This window comes from Podarcis liolepis (assembly GCF_965112155.1).
Source record: "Podarcis liolepis genome assembly, chromosome: 5".
NCBI lineage: Eukaryota > Metazoa > Chordata > Lepidosauria > Squamata > Lacertidae > Podarcis > Podarcis liolepis.
Window position 1 is genome coordinate 56,028,258 of NC_139556.1, and position 7,998 is coordinate 56,036,255.

Here is a 7,998-nt window from a genome sequence, read left to right on the forward strand (position 1 = left end):
CTAGTGCGGTTGCCATAGTCAGGCCCATATTGGTTCCTACTAATATTAAAGCACGTCACTCTCTGAGGCAGGAGTTTGATGGAATTAGACTGGGCTTTGCAATACGAACGCAAAGGTGCCACACGATTAAAAGAATCCTTATTAAGAAGTGCTCAGTCATTTTGTGCGAAGAAACAGGCACATCCGGATGAGACAAGACACTCAAAGGCAAATAGGCCTAGTATAAATTTGCAGCACTCTCAAGTGCTGAGGTGAAGATGAAAAAGCAATTAATAATAATTATTTTTTTGGGGGGGGGAAACATGGAGTGAAGAACGTCCATTCGGCAGCGGAATCAAACCAAGGGTACTATTGAAGAGAGGGCAAAATCTGCCTTCCAATACTGGGATAACCATGGGATGGGGGCAGGATTTCCCCCCTACCTTAAGTTGTCCTCTCCTGCACTTCCTCTACTTCCCCCCACAGATTAGTGTCATTTGCTTCCATATAGGAGATGTGAACTCTCCCCCTACAGTGACCTAGTGGAAGGAGGCGGCTGCTGTGGTTTCCATTGCAGTGATATCAGATATTGCAGCTTCTTTATGCTGCAGAGACTAATGGGAGCCATTCGTGTGTATAGGAGAAGCAAAGGGTTCAAGGACAAGAAGAACCTCACTAGATCGTGACCCAGAGACCCATCTAGTCCACCATTTTGTTCCCACAGTGGTCAACCAGGTGTTAATAGGCAGTCCACAAGCACTACAGCACCGTCCTGTTTATGTTCCCCAGAAACAGATTCAGAAGCACACTGCCACTGATGCTAGAGGTGATCTCATGACTGGTGGCCATGGCTAGTTTCCTTTTCCCTCAGCCGTCTTAAGTTGGTGGTGATCACTAGGCCTTGAAGCAGCAAATTCCAGTGTTTTAATGATGTGCTGCTGTGTTATTTTTTTTTTTTGTCTGCCCTGAATCTTAAGAGCATTCAGCTTCACTTGCATGACCTCAGTTTCTAGTACTGCAAGAGAGGGAGAAAACTGCCACAATTCTACTTTTTTATATAAGCAGAGACTTTTAGGGAGGCTTTTGGGTCTAGCTGAAGTTACGGTAGCAATAAGAAAAGCACATAATAAGAACTTCACAGGCTATGAAAGGCACCGCGTTGGCATTTTAATTAGCTTGCCTTTTGAATGCTTGTGTACTAGCTTGGAAGAATTTTAATACAACAATTAAAGCCAGGGCCTATCTCCTCGCTGTTCTGTGTCCTTGGGGGATTTCCAGTGGAAACTTCTCAGACTGGGGGGAGGGGGGGGGAACCCACTTTGCTTTTCTCATTAATTTTTTTTGAAATGTGGGTTGCTGCAACAGATGCATACTGATATAATAAGATGGTGGAGTGGGGAGAAGTTCTGAGAAAAGCAACTTTCTCTGCCATTTTTTTTATATGGATTCATACTTGAAAGGAAATCAGTGCCATGAACAATATTGGGTTATATACCTTTTAACTGCAAGAATGAGTGTGCCACACATAACCTTAGCTCAGAAGAAATTCTAAATCTTTAGGGATGCACCTGTCCAATCAGAAAGAACCTTCTAGAACCTTCTGTAATTATTATTTAAAAGCCTGCCAGTTGAATATCAGATTTAAGACTAACTCATATTGGCCCAAGTTCCCAAAAGCTGGGAAACTGGAAACTAAGGCTGATGCCTTGTGCTCATATGACACAAACATGTAATATGTTCAGACCTTCTGGTCAATAATCAATAATCTGGCTGCTGCATTCTTTACCAGCTGTAGTTTCCGAACTGCCTTCAAAGGCAGCCCCAGGTATATAACGCATTAGTGCAATCTAACCTAGATGCATTTGAAGATGCTTTGCAATTTTCTGATATCCTTTCCCCCCTTTCTCATAGAGGCCCCTTTCTTTAGTGGGCCTCAGAAGGACAGTATATTCAGAACTGAAATTTTGATCTTAAACCTTGTTTAGGCTAAAGAGTTTCTGCTGCATTTGAGATTTGAATAAATAATCCATTCAGCAGTCAGAAAGACCTGGCATTTGTTCGGCACGCCTAAGGTATCTTTGCATGGCTTAGAATAGTTGATCCAGCAGGCGAGCGAGCAAGTCTATCCAGGCAGTTGGACTAAGTGCAAAGTTGAATGAAGCATCCTCTTGTATCTTATTAATATTTAGGATCTTCTATCAATGATTCATTTCTCCAGGGTGTTTTTTCCTCATCTCAGTGCCATCAGCTTAACTTGCATAACTTCCCTGGGTACTGAGATAAGAACTTTACTTCTTGCATCTGCCAAGGCTTTTTCTGAGAGAACTTCCACAGACATGTCACATATTGTCTGATGTCAGGGAACGAAGGATCAAGGAGAGAAATGTAGAAGAAGCTTCACCACTGGGATTTCACAAAGTAAAAGTAAATCTACTTTTTAGAGTCATTCCTAATCCTGAAGAACAACAAATTTCAAATATGAATAATAGTAAACCTTTTTTTTTTTACAACTATACCTAATAATCAAGGTACAAAAAACTATAGAGTTAGTTCTATGAGGCCAAGAGGAGCTTTCAGCACCATCTTAAGCATGTTTACTTGGAAGTAAGGTCCACTGAGTTCAATGTGTCTGACTCCCATATGCATGGGGTCACAGCCCTAGCCTTGTTTTCATTAAAAAACAAAACAAAACAAAACTTCACTGCACTGCAAACTGCTTTTGACATTGAAAGGGGTTTCCAAAGCAGTTTGTACTATGGCAGGGGTCACAAATGTGGTGCCAAGGTGCTCACCAATGCATCCTAAGGCACTTGCAAAAGGTCTCAATAAATATCCGAACTCAGTTCTTGTTTGCATTGGTTTAACTACGTTAAACCACAGCCCCTTGAACATGCTCACATTTCATTGGATGCCAGGATTGGTCACCCATCTTTCATTCCATTCAGCAACAGAGGAGAAATGCAGAGTTTTCAAGCAGATTGTGCACAAAAACCAGGAGGGAATGTGATTTCCATTTCCCCACCAAAAACTGATAAAACTGATTTGCCCTTGTGGGAGAACCACTGCTCTCATCTTTCTGGAATTTGGCAGGCTTTATTGCCTCAGAACAGGGAAGCATGTCTGGAATTTTCATGTACATATGGCAAAATTTTTTAAAACTCATCGAAAAGTTTCTCTGCACAACAAACCCCTGGGTGAATCAGTACCTGAAATTTGGCAGGTTCAAGCCATTCCGGAGGGACTCTTAACTGCAAATTCCAGCCACTTCTGTAAAAAAAGAGAGCCATATTTATTTTTCCCATCATTGTCAATGGGGAAAAATAGTGTTTCTGATTAAACAGGTCAAATTTGGGTCCTGGATAACAAACTGAATCAGAATGACATAAGCAGATCTAAAACCTTATCAGGCTGCTTCCAAGTATTACAGACACAAGGCAAATTTTGTGGGTGCTGCTAACTGCTTGTTTCTATTAACATCCAAATTGATTAACCCATATGATTGACTAATATTTCTTAAATTGGGGGATAGCCTAATGTTTAGAGGATATGCACTGCTCTTCTGAGACCTGCCAGACTTTTCTGATGCCCACACAACAAACCCTGGCTTTACAGCTGTGATCCTAAAGCCACCTACAGGCTAGTAAGTTACACAGTAATCAGCAAGACAAATTTCTGAGAAAACACGGTTAGGACTACACTGTTTGAGTTCCAAGCAGCTCCTTCCACTAGGAAGAACATTGGCTATTAGCTCTCTTTTTCCACTGGCAGCAGATTGAACCCTCCATTGTGGACAAAATTGATAAAGGAGGGGAAATCATTTGGCTCTGGTTTTTAAGTGTTGCACTCCTGTTGACAAGGCTGTGTGTTTCATTGCTGGTGTTAAAAGTGGCTGCGTTGGCATTCAGAAGCAATTGGCTCGGCAACAATACTCAGGAACGCTGTTCTGTATTGCTTTCAATAAGGGCTCCATTATACCTCAGAGGTCTAACATGAGGGAGCTATTTTCCACCACATTGTTTGTTTGTTTTTGTTGCAAAAATACCCTCTCCTGCTGATATAGCAGCCATTCCACACTAAGAATTTATAGCACTGGCTTTCCTTAGGAGTTTAATCTCATTGATCATCAAGAGTCCTAATACTGCACTTTCTAAGGAAGGGAAGAAATAAAACAACTTCCTTTGATCAGGTATTCTTCTATATATGGAATCGAGAACAGATGCTCTGAGTATTGTCAGTGAGCCAAAACAAGAAAAAAGCAATTACGGTACTGGGACGTGTATCATCAAATGCATGGCCATGTTGCATCTAGTGTCTAGAGTCCTGTCTGAGGAAAGCAGTTGCAACCAAACTAGGCAGGGGACAGGCTAAATTTGAGTACAAACTAAAGTCAAGTGAAAGTGGCCAGTGGTAAGGCACTCTGTACAGCAGTGACAGGAGACTTGCAAGCCTGCAAATCTTACTGGATTCCAACTTCCATCAGCATGGCCCCAGATATCTGCATGGCCACATGTTCCCCCTCCCTGCTGTACATAAAGTAGAGCTTAGGGTAGCAGTCTAAGAAAGTACTTGTGGTTACCAATGTCTGAACACCTCACATACTCATGATAATAGCACATTGCTACCTATCTGGCCAAATGAAGTCTACAAGCGTGTTAAGGAACAGGCAGTTTCACTGTTTTGCAATCAAGAGCCCAATACCTCTGAATGGATTCCTGGCTAGAAAATGTGTGCAGACCAGGTTGTGCTAGAAGCTGTAGCACTTCCATATTCCATTCAGCTATGAGACATCCTGAGGTGTCTATATACCAAACTTGTACTGCTGCTCACATGCATTCATTTGGAAGAACTAATCTCTTTCCTGTTGCAATTGCTAAAGCGAATATGAACCCCACCCCCACTTTCATCCCTAGGTACGCACTGAGGGCTTATTTACACTTCCTCTTGTTCTGCTACTTTCCCCTGGGGAAAACTGCTCTTTAGTGCTTAATAGGAACAAATGGCAATTCAGTTTTTCTCCGGATTGCCATTTGTTTTGATCTATCGCTAAAGAGCGGATTTTCCCTTGGAAAGGAGCAGGGCAGAATAAAAAGCTGCCCATACCCGTGCTTTCTATGCATGGTGTGGATGAGCCCTGAAAAGAGTAGAAAAAGTGTTCCTTTGCAAAACAGTGAATGCAGTCCATTAAAGAGTATTAAGTGGAGTAAACAAGCTTGTGTTAGGTGATCTTAAGTGTGTGCCTTGAGTCCTAAGGGGAAAATAACAATGACATGTCCCTATGGGGGTGACAGGGATAGTTTATAGTAGATTTTCTCTGACAGGAAAGTGAAATGTGTGGTCACCTGCATGTCTCTGACTATCAACATCACAATATGTGGAAGCTTGTTATGCGTCTGCAGCAAGAACAGAGTAAGTGGTGGTGATTTGCTGCTTGCACATACCAAGCTGGTCATCTACAGGGGAGTTTAATCCCCACAGGAACACTGACTCCCAAATGGAAAGATGGGAGCCAGCCTTATTTCTTGCAAGCCACCTGAGACCCTGCTCACCAAGCAGAACTCTCAAATTTTCAAAGAACAACGTCGGCAAGTGTAAATCTAATGGCTCACAAGAGATGCCAACGCCTCACTCCCAGAAGCAGGGCGTGGATGCTGTTAAAAGCAAGTCGGAAGCCTGATGCAGTTTTAATGCAAAGGAAGTGTATCAAATAGCAGCTTGTTTTTTATTTTTAATGTTCCAGTTCTTTCCGTCCCTTTCTTTCTCTCCCCAGTGTAGAATGAGAGGAAGAAATAAACAGGCCCTAAATGCAACCAAATCAACAAGGCAGCTAGCAGATCCTACGTATATATTTTATTTATATACACCACGACTAGCGACCTCGTAGACAATAAAATGGAAAACCCATCTCCAGCGAAGTGTTTTTGACCTTTCTCTCAGTGTGAGAGAGCGCGAGAAAGCGAGAAAAATTTTAATGACAGAAGTGAAGAAACTGTATAATATGTCCTAAAGACAAAGAATATGCAGTGAAAGCTGGCAAAAAAGGTGCAAAACCTAATGAAAGAATTAGTCTTCTTAGACATTCAATAGATATACTGCATCTAGCTCCCCTCCGTGGAGGCACCTGAAAATTAGGGCCACCCTGATCCACCGGATCAGACTGATTCAGGAGGTCTCTCCTTTTCATGGTTTCTCCTTTTTCTTGCTCATGCCTTCCTCTCATTCCTTTCTGATGCCCTGCTCTCTGACAGCCCTCGATGACCCAGGCCTACTCAACAAGTAGTGATCCAAAGCTGTTTCAACCCAACCGAACTGAGGCCCAGATCCTGCTCTGATCCTTGGCCCAATTTGTATTAGGATTCAATCTGGTGTTACCACCCTGCTGAAAACCCATTGAGTATCAAGAAGATGATAGATCATCAATCGTTTGCCATTACAGTCTTACCTTGTATCCTGAATGCCTTGCGAGTCAAACATTTTGGCTCCCAAACATCGCAAACCCAGAAGTGACTGTTCTGGTTTGCGAACGTTCTTTGGAACCCAAACACCAGACACAGCTTCTGATTGGCTGCAGGAACTTCCTGCAGCCAATTGGAAGCCATGCTTTGGTTTCTGAACATTTTGGAAGTCGAATGGACTTCTGGAACAGAGTCCGTTCGACTTCCGAGGTCCACTGTAGTTTTAAATAAAATACTCTTGTTTCAAAAGTCACATAAAAATGTATGTCATATGAAAGGCCTGAGCTAACATACATCATGTGACTAAATGGGAGAGTTTCAAGAGTATGGCAACTGAGATCCATCTTTTGATTAATTATCCATGCTACAGTGGTTGTTTGCACTTTCCTCTTTTGCTTGTTAGCAAATAAGACAGTATTTACTATTCATTGCTTGATTAATATTTTACACAGCATGCACAAAATATCAATCAACTGCCATTAGACAGTGTAGCTTGATTTCCAAGTGTATGTCCATACATACATCTAACCCATTATTGTCAGTGAAATCAAATATTCAAGTTACACGTGTTACATTAAGCAAAGGAGTAAATAGGTCCAGCTCTCTCTTTAAAGATATAATGAGCCCCACCACACACACACACACACACGCAAGCACTGTGTACCACATACATAAGCCTCAGATGCTCGACAGCCATCTCAGTGGAGTAAGCAAAGTGAACCTTCTGACATTTCATATTCCTGCTTGCATATCCTTTCTAAGGTTGCAAGTCTGTTTACACTTACCTGAGATTCGGCACCACTAAGCACAGTGGGACTTCCAAGTAACCATATACATTGTGCTCTTGGCCACCTCCAACATAAGCATCACGTTAACAGAGTGAGGGGACGTTCTGCTGTATTTACCTCTCAAAGTGTTTAATCTTCACCCCATGAGCAAATCAGGCCAGAAGCTGCTTTCCGGCGTGTATTCAATTCATTCTGTTTTTCTTTCACACCACAAGGGGTCCTTCTTCTACCAGAGACTTGCTTGTTCCATGCCATTAGTATTCCACGGGAGTCTTTTTAACTGTGGCCTTTGTGTACGCTGCTTGAAGATAGAAGGGGTGCGTTTTATTTATTTATTTCAGTTTATATCCTCCCTTCCTCTGCCCATAGGCTCAAGGTGGCTAGCATTTCCACGGGACTCGCCATGTTGCACAAATCTCATGTAAATATTTCCCTCTCCTTTCAGATTTCCCTGCCCTCCTTTGAATGTCAAGGGTGTATATTTTCTCAGATAGATTTTAAAATATTTTGAAGATCAGACATGCAAAATAAATGCTTGCCCTGATTAGTACTCCACTCATGTGAGTTTCCCTCCTTGCTCAGCTGAGTTTGTTCGGTTTAAAACATGCCGAGGCTGGGTTTTTATGCTTCTCACTGTGGCACAAACTATACCTCATAGGGTCTATGATCCTATGGCCCAAACTATACCTCATAGGGTCTATGATCACATTCCATGACATTTGACTGCGCCCTGAAATAAGATATAGCCCAAAATTCAACTGCAGCAGCTGTTCTGGGAT